Source organism: Temnothorax curvispinosus, unplaced genomic scaffold, assembly GCF_003070985.1.
Source record: "Temnothorax curvispinosus isolate PA1 unplaced genomic scaffold, ASM307098v1 QBEX01006086.1, whole genome shotgun sequence".
NCBI lineage: Eukaryota > Metazoa > Arthropoda > Insecta > Hymenoptera > Formicidae > Temnothorax > Temnothorax curvispinosus.
In genome coordinates, this window is record NW_020215866.1 from 124,573 (window position 1) to 140,610 (window position 16,038).

Consider the following 16,038-nt stretch of genomic DNA (forward strand, 5'->3'; position numbering starts at 1 on the left):
ATATAAGTTTCCTTTTCTTTATTTTCCCCTTTTTTTACTTTTCGCTTGAGAACATTCAAGGAAATTTATATATCACCACCCTAACACTACGGGCGGTAGTTCGTGTCGAGCGGTTAGTCGGGGGGAACTTCGTTACTGCATATTATTACATTTTCTCGGGCGGATACTAGCAGTACATCGAATTTAAAGTTTGGAGAACTTCTCCAAATGCTAAATTCGCCTAAAGCGCCGCTTGAACTCCTGTAAGAGGCGCGACGTACGCCTCCTCGTCATCGTCCATGTCGGATTAGCAACGTTGCGAGACACCGAATTACCTTCACGTTACTTTTCGCAGCAGGCAACTCACAGTAGTGGTGCGCACTACGGGTATAATACACGCGTATAAATATCTACGGATTGGCGCCTCATTGTCCGTTGTGATCAGAGGCGCACAACGAACCTGTGCTTTCCAGTCAATTAGGCCGCCCGGCTATTTTTCTAAAAAAGTTTATCGGGCGAATGCCCCTTTGATCGCGCGAAGCAGGATTTTGTTCTTGCCTTGATGAAATATCGCCAGTAACGCAAGGAAAGTTCGCGCAGAGGACACAATTTATAAAATTTGTTTCATATACATAATGACATTTAAAAGAACGCATTTTCAGATTATTGTTTCGTTTTTCTACGATGCAAGCGGAAAGCAGGTGGCTTTTAAAACGACTTTATTTTGAAAAAAATCTGCCCAGAATTCTTGAAACGTGAAACTGCAAATATTTTCTACGGCAACATTTATATCGCTTGACGCGTATGGTACTCTCGGAAAAATTGTTGTTCTGCAGACTGGATAAGCTGTTCCATATTTGTACGATTTTGAACTCGTCTCATCGATCGGTGTCAGCGGTTTATGATAAAGCTGGTTAATATGCTTCAATTTAAAATTTATTCAAGTTATTTGTATCATCCAAAACAGATTTTTCAATATCCTATACTTTTAAAAGCTAGTACGTACGCTAAGTATTTTTCTGCACTTTTTTTAAAATTATGTTATCTGAAATTATGTTATCTCGAAATGACAACCGAAAAGTACAGACGTTTTTTTCTCTTTTTGTATAATGTCCGTATCGCAGCTTATTTTATTTGCTTTCGGTTACATCTAAATATGTACCCGAATGGAAAGTACTAACATACGTACAAAATAGCTAACACCTTTTTGTAACGAACGTATATAACACTTCCCCATCGTAAAATTTTTACGTTGTCGACGTATCGCGCTATCGTAATGCATAACAGATAGAATTATCTCATAATACATGATATCTAATAATATTTGTATATTTTGATTGTCATGAGTGAGTATTAGAGTGCACCTCGTATACCGGCGTACAAAATCCGACGTTCATGCCGAGGAATTTCATTCACCATTCGGTTTTTACGTTTTCCTTTATCAGATTGTTTCCGATTGCCAGTCCGCGATCGATCGTATCCGACTATCGTGATTCTTTGGCCTCAGCGGATGGATATTGGCGCCGATAAGGCCGCTGCAGATTTCGTGCCGCGGCGTGATTGCCCGAGGATGATATCGGATCCATCTTCTTTGGGCGTGAAGAACTCGGAAGAGCAACCGAAGAGCTGGCTTTTGCCCCGTATATGGAACGTTTCGCGTGAGATTTTACGAAGATTCCGCTCCAGAAACGTCTCGGAGATCATATAACGTCGAAGACGATTTATTTTGCAGTGAGAAAGGGTCACGTATTACGCCCAGTATTTTCCCACCTCGCGATTTATTGAGCTACTAATTAGCTAACATCTATGCAATTAGCGAGTTTTATGCGCAAACTGTCCAAATATTGTCCCTCTCTATGATGTGACAAACAATTTGAATTATTATCAAAGCCTGCAAACGGCACTTCCAAATATTTCGTATCGCTATATTTACTGACGCAGTTGACTTAGTATTAGCGGTAAATAGATTACTTTTATTGCATTTGCTGTGGTACTGGTCTGTATTTGCCAAGCAATCGGTGTATGTTCTTTATTCTTACCGCAACTATTTGAGAGAGCTCTTATAACAAGATTTAGATCTAAAAGAAAATTCTCATCAATATAAAAATTTACGTGACTTGAGAAAACTTTTCCTTTGCAAGCATATTTATACGTCAAAAAATGTCCATGCTACATACTAAATAATCTAAGTTCTACTTTGAAATAAAAGATATCGAAAAACTTCAATAACACTCAATAACTGGAAATTTACAGTTTCTACAAATTTTATACCAATGATGTTAATAGCAATAAACTTTTTCGCACAAGTCAAGTTAAATTAACATAGAAAGGAGTATAATAAAAACTTAATTAGATCAGTAAAAAATAATATTCCCTTTTTGTTTTATGTATCACCGTTACTTCTTTTGGTCGTACTTTATACGTGTTGCAAGACAAAGTTTAATTGAAATAAAAACAAGAAAAAAGTCTGCGTACAATTTGTAAAATACACATTTACTTTACTTTCTCTCCGTTCGTTTTTGGAGTTCGGTTACGTATCAGGTATTTCATCTCTACGCCGACAAAACAGTTATTTTGCATGCAGTCATAACTAAAATTAAATCGGCTTTGGCGTTTAGTTAATGCAGAGATTCACGCTCACCGATTTTCGCGGCTGCGTGTGCGTTTTTGCCGGCGTAGCGTATTCTAGATTGCTAATAAAATTAAGTTCTGCCGACCAATACTTTCGCGTCAGCCGTGAAATATTTCCTTGCGCCGAGTTTCCAGCGGGGGATGGGAAAAAGGGGCATTAGCGTTGCGCGATTCACCGATATGATTCAAGCATTTTTCAGCACGAGGAATATCGAGTTAAATTTAATGCAATTTCACGTTACATTATTCCGATAATCTTATCGCGCGTCATTGCCCATTAAACTTATGAGGAAGGCTTTTATCCTTTGCTCGTCCACGTCGCGCCGACTAATTAATTTATTACATTAGCCGGCAGAACTGAGAATTATTTATATAAGATCGTTACGCGTATAAATATATGCTATCGATCGCATCGTTATTATTACGAGAATTGTTATTACATAATACGCAGACTCTTCGAATCACTTATTTTAAGTTTTTACTCATTTTTACTCATAATTTTTCTCGAGAATATTAAAAAAAAAGTGCAACTTTATTTTGTTTTGATATGTCCGCCGATTAAAAATATTAGAATTCAATTCGATCGAATAAAAATGTAGATGTTATTACATAGTTCCGAATAAAATCGTATTACGAATATTTAATAAATGCTGATAAATGGTTTTGCTTTTTAAATCGGAAACTGTTTTATTATGTATAAATTAAAATTTCTTCATTTGTATGCGTGCGTGTGCACGGCATAAGTGAAATGATATATTTTTACATTTATTTATTTTGTACATTTTTGCTTTTACAGATTTACATTTTTTAAGACCTGTGTATAATTCAATTTAATTTAAAAATTTTATAAAACATTGGGAAAATGCTCAAAAAGATGACATTTTAATTAATACGGATACACATTTCGTAAAATAATATTATCATTATGCATAAGATAACCATAATTTGCCAGCACTGAACTGTTATTTTTGATTGCACAAATCACTGTACTCAGTATCACTTGCCTTGAGAGACTCTGAATTTACATATCATTCTGCACATATCTGCAAGCAGTTGTAAGGTCAAAAATAAGGAAGCGTTGGCCATTAGCCGGATCAGACTGACGTGCATTCGATGAACATCATAGAAGGGAATGATCCTCCTTTATGTATAATTGAAAGCAGACGGTCAGGCGGTGATGGATTAAACGCTCGCAAGGGATTTGACTCATTAGGTATTTTATTCTGAAGATATCGTGTTGAATGTCCTCATTAACGTTTTCTCTTAAATTATTTCATGAAAATTCATGTTAACCAAATAGTAAACATTAAATAGAGTAGTAATTTTAATAAGTAATTTTTAGTTTGAGTGCTCGGTGGCCGATATATGACAATATGTATTATTATCACATTATAACTCTCATTAAAAACATTCATGAGAGTTGACTTCTTTAAATCAATAAAATCGATCAATCAAACAATTTTAGTAAAAGATAACAAATATTTTTTTATTATAATTAATGTAAAAATTACAATTATAGAGAGAAAGATTGAAAGAATATTGACTGTTTAACGTCGCACACTATTTTACCGCTGAACTTTTTAATTAGTAACAAAATCAACATTTAAACTCTAGCCGCGTTCGGTAGGAATATCTAGTGATTGCTCTTTTAATTGTTATGTAATGTAAGAACCTTAACGTATAATGGACGCTTGGATATCGTGAGCGGTCTAACGATCGGGATGAGTCGACAAAGGGAGAACTTTAGTACTCTTGAGCGAGCTTCGAAGTCAGGTTTTAAGCTATTATTAAGAGATGCGTATTACCGACGACCGAATGGTATTTGACCACTCGAAAATATTTGGCGCGATGGTCATGGTTGGGGTTGGAGTTTCGTTAAACAATAGATGTTATTGTGAAAATAGTTGAAATGCGATCATTTTCACGAATGTCCTAAAATAATGAATTGTTTCGAAAGGCGGTTATTTAAAGTTTTAAAGCACTATAGAATTCAAATACCGATTTTAACAACAGCTCGAAAATTGAATTCTCCGCATCGTTTTTAAAATAAACAACTCCGTATATAAACACCGTCCGCTTGATCCAAATTTGGCTATTGAAAATGATCGCGACCGATACCGCGTATTTTTCTGCATTATAAACAACTCCGACGCGAACATTTTTTGTTTTAAATTTCGCAAACCCCTGATTCGCGCGTGGTTAAGGAGGTTGAAGCGATCCAGTTGAGTCAATTGACGGTTTAGAAAAAAGTTTTTTATTAGGTCATTAAAAAATCTGTATTAGGTATCATTTTATTCTCCATACGCTGCTATTGCATAAAACGTATAGTAAAAGTATCATATTATGCATCTTTATATTTTAATTAGCTAAAAACGAAACACTTTTTTGCCAATGCCAACTTGAAAACTTGTAGTATTGCTAATTATTTCAATATAAAAATGGCATGAATATATGTTTTGCCGTTGATAGAATGAAATAATGATTCTTACTGGTAGCTCCCTTGACAATTATATAAGCTATCGATTTTTTAATAACTTTCCGTCGATTATATTAAATACGATTGAAACTTGGCAACGTTTCACTTTTATGGGGTTGGTAGCAGTACTCGCCTCTGTATTGAACCACGTGGAGCCACGTAACGGCAGTTGCTAAACGTAAACATGCCGGTGAATTTTCTGTCATTCTGGGGCTGCGTTCGGGAAGCGTGCTATTAGCGCTATTGCATCATTCTATCTTTATCGCTCATCAGGTGTAAAACAAGGATAAAATAAGCAAATAGCACTAATAGCGTCTTCTCGAACGCACCTTGGATAAGGTTAGGTGCCCGCGTTTTGGCTATACCCAAATCCTGTCGGTGGCTGGATTCGGGGAGCGCGCTATTAGCGCTATTTGCTTGTTCTATCCTTGTTTTACACCTGATGAGCGATAAAGACAGAATGATGCAATAGCGCTAATAGCGCGCTCTTCGAATGCAGCCGGTATGTGCACGTTTTTGGTTCTCTTCCGTGCTGTGTCTACTATTTTGTGGTAATGTCAACGATTTTAGGGTTCTCTTTTATGTTATGTTCACAATTTTTTGGTTTTCTTCCGTTAGATTCATGATTTTTTGGTTTTATTTCCAAAGAGAATAAAAAAATCGTGGACATAGCACGGAAGAGAACCACAAAAATGTGCACATACCGACAGGATTCGGGTACAGCCGAAACGCGGGCGACGCTGCGTTGCCACATCTACCTACTCGCGAACTATCAACTGCTATTTCAGTCTAATTTCGATCGCTTTAACTTGTAATATATTTGTTATTAGATGGTGAATACGTGTTTTCTTGCGTTCTAAATGTTCGCATTAATTTACTGTACGCGTAGGCACGTTTTTTGAGCGTTTATATAGACTAGATATTAAAGAAAATTGGGATCAATCATCGCCGTCAACGCTTTCTCCATCTAACCCCATGTAAAACGACGCATTTTTGGAAATTAATATCTCAGCTTCTGGATGGTCAATAAATCTGAAATAATTCTCACACATGCGGTAGATCCTATACTATCATATATATTTTTTACAAACTAAAATCTAGAGTTGACCAAACTGCTTCAACCTCCTTAACGTGCGCGCGAGTTCGCAGATCGTTTTGCGGTTACAGAGAGTGCCATTCCGTTTTCCGACATAAGTGGATACCAAGGATATCGTTGAACGACTTTAACGAGGCAGACGATCGCTGACCTGAAGTACGGAAGTTCGACATACTCGAGCGAGCCTGAAGCCTGTCTTAAGCCGCTATTACTCGATTCACCCTATACCTACACGGAGCTCCCAAAGTCCACTTACGTAGAAAGTGGAGCACGAGTTGATTCCATGCAATATTCCGTCCAGAACCCGGTCTTGTCATGTGTGTGTGTGTCGCGATATTCAGCGATTGACCGTTCAAACTGTCACGATTATGATGTCGCATCGTGACACTCGGCTTTTATTTCGCGCGCAACGGCGAGATTGCGTTCGAAACAGTCTGTGATTCGCTATAACGAGCAGTGATAAGTAATAATGCGCCGAATGAATGCATTGAACGTACGTTATATGGGAAAATGATGTAGATAAGAGACCTCTGGGCTAATTTCGCAGATCGTTTTACTGGAACATCGCGTTGATCTACGCGAGACCCGAATGATAGTCCGGTATCGTGGAACGGCTTTAACGAGGCAGACAGGTGCTTCTAGTTCGCAAGCTGGGAAGTTTAACAACCTTGGAGCGGGCTTCTAGCGGATCTTAAACCCTTATTACGGTACACGTACATCGGTAAGACAGCTTTCGAAAGTCTGACCTCTCGAACAAAGGCTTTATCTGTCGAGCACAGAGCAAGTTGGACGTAGATCCATCCAGTTTGCCATAATCTTACTGGCCAAACTCACCTTTGCGCCACCGTGCTATATTCACTCACAAAATTACTCTCGTTTTCTTATTATTATCTATCATCGCGCTTAAGACGGTAATAAAATCTTTAAGAATTGAACTTTTCTACATATAAACGTAACATTCTCACAAAAATAATGTGACAGAAAAAGCTGAGCAATTAATAAATTGAAACGATTGTACATGACACATTCGCTTTTGACTAATCTGCAGCGTAAATAAGCGAACAAGCACGGAAAAAGGATCGCACACGATATCTCTTCATTAACATTGTGATTTTTTTCTTCTAAAAATCGCTCAATTGTAACAATGACTGAATTATTAAATACGCAAATCTCGCATGCAACATCGCATGATAGTATTTAAAAGGCGCTGGCGTATAATGGATTTGCCGGTGCGGCAAATGGGTAAGAGGAGTTTATTAACTTTCAGCCGTCTAATCTTCTCGCACTGAACTTCTGATGAGAACTATAACGATGAATAGACCGTGGAAAATGAAAACCAACGAGGGGGGCGGCCGTACGTGTCGCGAATAATGGAAAAACTCGACTGCTTGTTGCCTCGAAGTGGACTAATGACGCGCGAGTCGGACTAATCATCGTCGAGCCATTGTGATCGATGGATAAGGAAGTAATATATATGGACGGAAATCGAGAATCAACATAGTTATTAACTACGATGGAACAAAACATTTCCTATTAATTATTCGCATAGGGGATGTTCCGCTATTAAAAACTTATATAATTATCTTAATTCATTTGAGAAACACACCGTAATATGGAATATACTAAATATAACGGGTATTAAATTTAGCTTTTACGATTTATATTACTTGCAAGGGATACTCCCGCGGTGTTATCTCTGCATTTTAAAAGTGCTTATATTTTTTAATAGTACTTATCCTGAAGATCACTATGGTATATGTCATTCGAAATGTAACCTTAAATCATAAATCGATATTCAAAATGGAATTCCGAGATGAGTTCATAAAAACCTACACAGCAGACCCTCAATATTATATAACTCTTTATTTTGTTAACCTCTCGATTTTGTTAACTAATTTCAAATGTAGTATTTATCAGTACTATAGTTTTATACTATAGTTTTGTTTGCAGAGTGAAAGTGAAGTCCAGAAGGGAATATCCATCATAAACCTAATGTTAAAAAATTTTGGTAATTTTTTAATTAGGTTCCTCTCTAGAGCTATATTAATATCATAGTATTATGCCCCTTTTAGGTATATACATACATATACGAAAAAATTGATGAGGTATAATAAGCAAAAGCACTCGAATCGCATTAGGTCTATGGAAAAATTATTTATTATCTTTATGTCCTTTATGATCTATGTGAGAGCTAATGGCATATACAATACTATTGTAATCCTCAGGATGAGTACTATTAAAAAATATATAAGCACTTAACAAAATACAGAGGTAATACTGTGAAAGTATCTCTTGTTAGGTAAAATCGCATTGCAATACATGTGATAGATCATATTTCTTTAATTACGAAATTTAAATTTATATTTAAACAGTTTTTTACGGCAATCAATGATTGAATATAGTTTTGCATGTGACTGTTTTTAGAACAATGTCTGAAATTTGAAGAATAATATATTTTTTACTAATCGTATTTATTAATAATTTAAACTTTGATTTGTTTTAATGAATTAATACAACGATAACTAGCATTGTGCTATTAATAGAAATAATTCGTTCATATAATAAAAGATGCCGACTTCTGCACAATAAAAATAGTAATTATCTCATCGTCGATGTGTTAAGTGGCGGTATTAGTAATTAGGGAATAGAACCAGGTTTGCGTTCCGCATATTATATCGGCGGTCACAATATCTGGATATTTACGCTCAAGCGAAATGAACTACGTCAGTTATCGCAGTAGTTAGGGATCGTGTTTGCCAGACCGGCGGGGGTCCACTAGTCACGGTCGGATAGTATTTGTTCACGTAGTTATTTACACAATCGTGAGGCTCATGTGGACGTTTCTTGTTAATTGTTGTTTTAGCGAAAATAAAAGATGCGCAATGCAATTATGCGCGAATAAAATGACATCCAGTCGATATTACACGCCGCAGCTTTGACGAATTTTGCAACGTTGTAATTATCGATTGCAGCCGGCGAACGAGATGCCGACATCGCGTCTTGAATTTTATTTACGGAGCAATAAATTTTGCACGCCATCAGCAATGATCGGCGGGCATTACGAATCGATAGGTGCAACAGATGACGTTATTTCGCCAAAACCAAACTGGCACGTGCACAAATTTGTTCTATGTCTACGTGTAACACTTTGAGGAAATAATTACGTGACACGCCGACAATAAACTATCATGTCGCGTTGTAACCAGTTAAATGGCGATTAGTTGACAATATCGCTCTTTATCGTTAATGGCACTTAGGAAAATGTAACAATCTTGATTGGTCTGCAAGTATACTCATTTACGGACATTTTTGCACTTGCAAAGTAATTACAGAAAGAAGAAATTAAATAGCACACGAAATATCATCGTGCGTAATAATAAAACTGTCACTGTATTTGTTGACAATTTTTTGCTGTTACAATCTCTAATTTTCCAATTTTTCCAAATTTTCGAATCAACGTGCAGCAATATCCGGATAATCAACAACACACGTTTACATACATCAATAAAACATACAATGCACAGGACATATGTATTTCACGTTGTGTAATTGCCGAATTGCATTTTTTCACAGGTAAAATGATATCTATGCATATCCGCGAGCAAGAGGAAATGTTTCTCATGTAAAAAACAAATTTTGTATGCTTTCTCATATGCGAGACGTATTTATGCAGGAGAATATGAATAAACGTGTAGCACACGACCCAGTTTTTTTTAAAGCAATTCTGCTGTGTGGGGCATTATGTTATCGTTGTATCTTCGTATAACGCATTCTAACAGTCACGTTTAAAAACCCGGTAAAAAACTGCGCAATCAGTCGTGTTGGTAGATGACAAAATATGATGCGATCCATATATATCCAAAAAGGGAAATAATAATAATAACAATCAATCATTAGACCGTGAGACCGTATATAACGTTGCTTGATACAAAAAAATTCTATAAATTTCGTAATATTTATTATTACCGTCACACGCGCCACAGCCCTTTCAATGGAACTGCTTCCCTGACTTTCTGACTTGCTAAAATAGAAACCGCCATCCAATTCGCAACTGTACATGACAATAAATTGCATTCGAAACAGGCTCGGAACTTTGTGCATTCCGTGGCGTGACATTGGCATTAAACGCCATCGAAGTGTATACCGCCGCCGCTCGCATATGTGTAACCTCGTGCACGAGAGAGTTACGCAGGCAACCTATAGGACGCCGTGACACGGATTGAAACGTTATTTGCCGCGGTGAGGCGATGCCCTCGTAACACCGCTTTAAAGTCGTGCTCGCGGCTAAAGTAAATTTCGCGTGTCCCAAGAGCGGCACCAACTACGACTGGATGTTCAGCAATGAGTAAGCGATGCGTGAAGCTACGCCGTACAGGGCGTCGCGCCCGGGAGCAACCCCTATTTGTATTACCGTACCGCACCGCCATAGTGCATACCGCATACTAAGGCTAGACATATGTACAGTCACGAATGTACAAATGTCGCAATCTAATATCGCGTTCAAGTCTACGTGTTTCGGAAGTGCCTTTTATTCTTTGCGACGCGAATGTGACATCTTGATCACTCGCGCGCGTCTTGGTTCGCGCTCGCGCGTATCGTCGAAACGAATTATACGAATTATTCGTATATATGTACACGTATCTACGTGGACGCGCGTGTAATAATTTACCAGATTTGAATACTTTTGTCCGCCGCTAGACCATCGTGTCGGCTAAATTTGCAACTGTAGTTTCGCGGCTATCCGTTTGTAGTCTTCTTCGCGACAATCGAGTAAACGTTTTAAACAATTTATGTGAGAACTCCCTATATGCGGAATGGACGATACAATGAAAGCCCGCGGCTTTTAATCGTAACTGCTGGCTTAACCATCCGGCGAATTCGTCGACATATCCGACACTGAAACCGTTTTCATGTAATCCTCGAAACTCCATACTCCCCCTCCGCTTATTCTATATGCACGTCCGATTACTTCCCATCGTCCTGGCGCCAGTTATTTATCGCTTACATTCATTCATTCTACATATTTTCTCTTTTCTTGAATAAATCGACGCATCTTAAAATCGATAAAATGCTTTTCGAATCCTCAATCTGTATTCCGTGACGCTAATAAAATCGTACCATTTTTCCTTTTCTTTTTTCTTGTTGAAGCTGGTACGAAATTCGATTCGGTTATTACTACCGGTTCAAATGCGGAAACGATCCCGCTGGGAATGAAAGAAGCTTCATAAGAGAGCTAATTATGTGCGTAATTAATACGTGCGATGTTGAATATTAAATGAATACTAACACATATACCCGGTTGGATTTATGAGAATCATAACAGATTCGCAACAGTTGGCAATTTTAATCATCCCTTTACGTCATATATTATAGGGATTTTTTCCAGGTCATAAACAAACTTTAATTTAGAATTTCAAGATTTGCAACAAATTATTCTTAAATTAAATATTAGTCAAATTTAAATTATTCTGTTATTAATTGGGGTTTCGCTATTCTGTGTTTATATTAATAAATTTTCGTTTATATCAATGTACAGTATAATAAAACAAAATACAAAATTTTCTCCATATGGCATATGCCACTTTTCACATATTTGATAATTAACTTAAAGCTAATCTTTTTAAAGAAAAGATTTCTTTTAGAAGAAAATAGACGTTAATAGTTTTTGAGTTGTGAACGATTGAGAATTGTGACTTTTTGAAAAGTAAACTTTCAGACAAATATAGTTTACTTACTCTTTGTCAAATTTTAATTGAATTTTATTTAGACGGACTTGTATTTTAAGGTTGTTTGACAAAGACATTTTGTAACATTTCTCGGTATTTTTGTTAAAAAGTCATCTTAAGTCGATCAACAACTTCATACGTAAAAAGTACAGACTCGTCATGTACAGGATGATCTTATATAACTTGTTTGTCTGGGAGAAATTTTTTAAGTGCTTGTCAGGTCAGTGCAGAGTCACGCCGCGTATCTGCATTGTAATACGTTTACCCAGACGATTAGCGCACCCTCATCGAAACACAGCCGATAGGCGAACGACGCGTGCTTCGGTAACGGACTGCTCCGTTGGATCCTTACATGCGAAATCCAGAATAGCGATCAATGAGCGGCACGCTCTGCGAGGTTCTGGCTCGAAGCGGGACTGGCACCGAGAAGGGGGAGGGAAAACAGGCGGCTGAAGGTTGGCCGCGGCATTCAACGGGGCTAACTCTATCCTGGCAAATTACATTTCCATCCCGCTACGTGATAGGTGCAGCAAACATGCCCGTCAACGTCCGACCGAGTTTCTCGCTGATTAGTTACACTCGACGTGGATTATATTTCCGAAGCAATTAATTAACAAAGTTCCGGCGAGTCGCGTATGTCCGTATCGCACTCGTACGACCGTATCGTACTCGTGGACCCGTGGTATGGAGATCACGGGCAAAGGAAAGAGAATGTCGGCTTATACAGAGTGGGGAGGGAAGGGAGAGAAGAGAGGAATGAAATTTCTTGCGGTGGAACGTGCGAGAGAAACCACCATGGGTAAACTTGTTGGAATATTACGGTTCGCCCTAATGGAAACTGTCACTGAAACGGTAAAACTGACCGGGCTGACCAATCACGCATTCGCCTACTTGCGACGGATAATGCAACAATTTGCCTTTTATTGGTAATTGTTATATGCTTTATGCTAATCTGCGCAAGTAAAGCTACGGTATTTGCTACGGCAAAGCATATTCGTCTTTTGCAAGTTTCTTACAATTTTCTTTTCAAATTATGGAGTTTATTTTATTTAGAGAGAAATATATCTGGAAACGAAAACGCTGAGAGTATAGTAATCAGCGTACAATTCTCAGAGCGTACAATTCTAAATAGCGAAAATATTGTATCCTAAGTAAAAGAAATTCGCAGATAATTCATAACGTTTATACGGCAAAATATAAAATTGAACTTTGATAGAAGTGATACGTTTGACATAAGATACTACTCCGGTATCGAGATATTCTATCTGGTGGCGATACCGGTTGCCCTTGATCACTGTTTTACATTTGTAATTAGTTCTATTATAACTTGTACGTTTCAAATACGCATTACGCGTCTCTCGAAACTTGGAAAGACTTTCATCGACTTTTTACTCACCGAATCAGCAGTTCTGCTGACGTAAAAGTACAGCCCGTCCTGAGTCGTTATCCTTCGCGACGCTGCACATCCGATCGCCTCAAGATCGCTCCGATAGCGCGCAACGGTGACGCATCTGGCGATGGAAGATCGTCACCGACACGACATCGGCTCTCATCTTTTATCTCACCTTTATCTCACGTTTTTTCCCCTCGCGAAAACCGTCCTTAACCGGTGCACCGGAAATCTATCTTACGCTGAACAATCCTCGCTCTTTCTCCCGACGTATAACTCAAGAACTCGCACGATACAACATGCGACGAGCAGAAGGGGGCGGGAGAGAGCGAGAGCGAGAGAGAGAGGGACAAGGAAGGAACGATGTTACACGCGCGGTTGCCAGTCGCAGACTGAACTCGCGATCCGCGAGTAGCATCGATTTCGGTGGAGGGGGCAGGACTAGGGCGAGGAGGGGGGGAGCACCGTGGAACGTAGTAGGGACGGACGCTTGGCGTCAGACAGGTGAATCGAAGGACGAGGAGTGCGACGAGAGGTATAGTCAGGCTGTACGCGCATCGCGCCAAGCCGAGGCGGGCTGACTTGACGCTTGTATCGTCTAGCCGGCCGGTGACTACTGCGAGTGGTAAGCGTCAGGATAAGCTTTGCCGAGGCGGCTGCCGCGCGGCCGCGTCGGAGCAAAAAGGGTTAATACCCCGCGTAAGCGATTCGGTCGGGTGGCTGACCAGGCACGCACGGTAGCTACTAACGCGGGGTACGCTCCGATACTCCGATACGATTTCCGACGAAAATGCCCATTGCTTTCTATCGATTCTTTCACGCCTTGCCATTGACGCTTCTGGTTTTCCTGTGCCAGATAACGACCAACGATAAGCCGTTGCATTCCGCTATCTGCGTTCCGTATTCTTCGCAAAATTGTATTTCTCGCGTCTCGATTACCTGACGCGATTACTGCAGAATTTTCGAGACACTTTCGAATTTACTTGCGAGATGTGTTACTTTTTCTTTTTATTGTTTCTTATGTTATGCGATTAGCTGACGTCAAACAATTTGCCTTACGTATCGGAGAGGAATATGTGTATGCAAATTAGTATTGATCTTTTCTGCTACGTGTTAAAATGCACAAGAATTTGTCGATTCTGTGTAATAATATTTTTTGTTTCATTATTCAGTTATTGTAATAAGTTTCGGTTTATGTTGACATTTGTTATGAAATATTGAAAAACTGTGACTGACAATAAAATGTTGTTATACACTATAGGGGATATTTAAAATTTATTTGAAATACACGATATTTTACACCGGTAATAGTACTAAGCATCGCCGCGGTATCGAATCGAGTCAATTATTTCGATTTATATCAGAACGTTAAAATTTTATGCAAAATGTTTACTACTGCAAAATATATTTGTAACAGTTTGTACTTATAATCTAATTTCATTTTATTTCAAATGCGTTCTAAAAAAGTATATACCGTAATCGATTGATCCCAAATATGCGTAGCGCTGAATGGTCCACTAATGCCAGAGTTCGTTCGTTACGATTGTCGATCGATGCATGGTGACGATAATCGTCTATCAAGGACGAATTCAATGCTGGACGTGGCTAACAACGGTAAACACAAGCCGTGTGTAGATTTACTAATGTTGCTGCGGGGATGTCGAAATTATGATTTTGTATTACAGTGGCCCTTTCTTCTCCAAAGGTCCTTTGCGACGTTCGCTTAAAGCTTTCTTTTTTAAATTTAATCTTCTATATAACTTTTTAACTCCCATATATATTAAAGATTTATCCCCTAAAATCTGGAATCATTTCTTTGTACAGCTCGGTTCATAATAATGCTTATTTTACTTATAAATTTTTAAAAGGGCAACTTTATACATATACTCTGGCTTATACGACTTGATTTTGCATTCCATCCATCTCTTTCCCCTTTTTCGGGGGGGTTGTTGGTATTGGGTATGTTATCCGCTTGATTCCCAATCGTTATGAAGAAGAATATATCGACAGGATTGCGCACGCTGCAGTTTCATCTGCCGATTGCCGATCCGCTAACATTGGCCGTATCCATGCGAGACGCCAAAATAACCTTGCAATAACCCAAACGCGCGCTCTGCGTTCGTTTTGCGTTACGGCACGCCGATTAAAATGGATGTAGATATATGCGAGAACGATACTGCAATGCTTTGTTCGCGATCGTGTTTACCATACGCTTTATTTTCGCCGGCTTTCAACGCTGTGCGCGTTCAATCGCAATGCCGTTATACCAGCGATCCCGTTTCTCAGACAAGCCCCTCACACGCGAATATTCTTACTCGATTAATTAGATTTTACTAGTAATATCGCACCACGCGCGCGGGCATGCAAGTATACAATGTAATCAGGGGGGTGAATGAATAAGCAGAAAGTAAAGAATTACTTTGTCACACCTCTCGTAAGATTTAACTCGGCTTTGTGAGGACCGTCGTTTTTAATTACGTATTTTACTGAAAGGAGTAAAAGTAGCGACTCACGGTTTTCTTCAATTAATACGTATTCTTCAGTCAATAATGCATCAGAATAACAAGTCGAATCGCATTATTATTACGCTGGGCTATCGATTTTCATACGATTCGAGTTAATTTTGTTCTCTCATTTATAACGCTCAAGATTTCTCGAATTATACACAGACGAAATCACGAAACAATATTATGACTAATGAGTCTTTTTCATTTTCTTGTCTTAAATCTTTTATATTGAC

At 38.5% G+C, this 16,038-nt stretch overlaps 1 protein-coding gene across 2 annotated transcripts in view; it reads right to left on the reverse strand.

Annotated features, from left to right (window-relative positions):
- Positions 1-13,776, reverse strand: part of LOC112455435 (discoidin domain-containing receptor tyrosine kinase B-like) — a 78,924-nt gene extending 65,148 nt beyond the window's left edge. The window contains exon 1 of one of the 2 annotated variants that reach the window (XM_025017338.1): positions 13,305-13,776. The gene's annotated coding sequence lies outside the window, so the exon portion shown is untranslated. The remainder of the gene's footprint in view (positions 1-13,304) is intronic. The other variant, XM_025017337.1, reaches the window with a different exon arrangement.
- Between the last annotated feature and the right edge of the window lie 2,262 nt (positions 13,777-16,038).